Source organism: Morone saxatilis, unplaced genomic scaffold, assembly GCF_004916995.1.
Source record: "Morone saxatilis isolate NCDOM2014 unplaced genomic scaffold, NCSU_SB_2.0 Contig3, whole genome shotgun sequence".
Lineage (NCBI taxonomy): Eukaryota > Metazoa > Chordata > Actinopteri > Moronidae > Morone > Morone saxatilis.
This window is the reverse complement of record NW_023339873.1, coordinates 21,947,239-21,947,580: the sequence shown is the minus strand read 5'-3', so window position 1 is coordinate 21,947,580 and position 342 is coordinate 21,947,239. Positions and strand designations below refer to the sequence as shown.

Genomic DNA, 342 nt, shown 5'->3' with positions numbered 1-342 from the left:
TATTTCTTCTCAGGAGAACATAAGTTATGTGATTAACGTCATCTCAAAAAAAATATATTATTGTTTTAGGAAAGTTACAGTTAATAGAGTGACTTCAAATTAGGACCCATTGCAAACTTGAACTCAATAAATATTCCTGTCTATTAAAACTGCAGAGGTGGACTTAGGACCTCAATTCCAATGCTATTTTTAAAACTCAAGCTGGGAGGGACAATTGAATGAGATTTAACATTCAATTTACTTTGTGAAGTGAGTTAAAACAAAGTGCTCTGAATAAATGAATACATTTATAAATAATAGAATGTAATCTGTTATGACCACATGTTAGACTCAGTGATAGGC

At 31.0% G+C, this 342-nt stretch overlaps 1 protein-coding gene across 1 annotated transcript in view; it reads left to right on the top strand.

Annotated features, from left to right (window-relative positions):
- Window positions 1-342, top strand: part of dio2 (iodothyronine deiodinase 2) — a 5,298-nt gene that overhangs the window by 952 nt on the left and 4,004 nt on the right. The window lies entirely within an intron of this gene.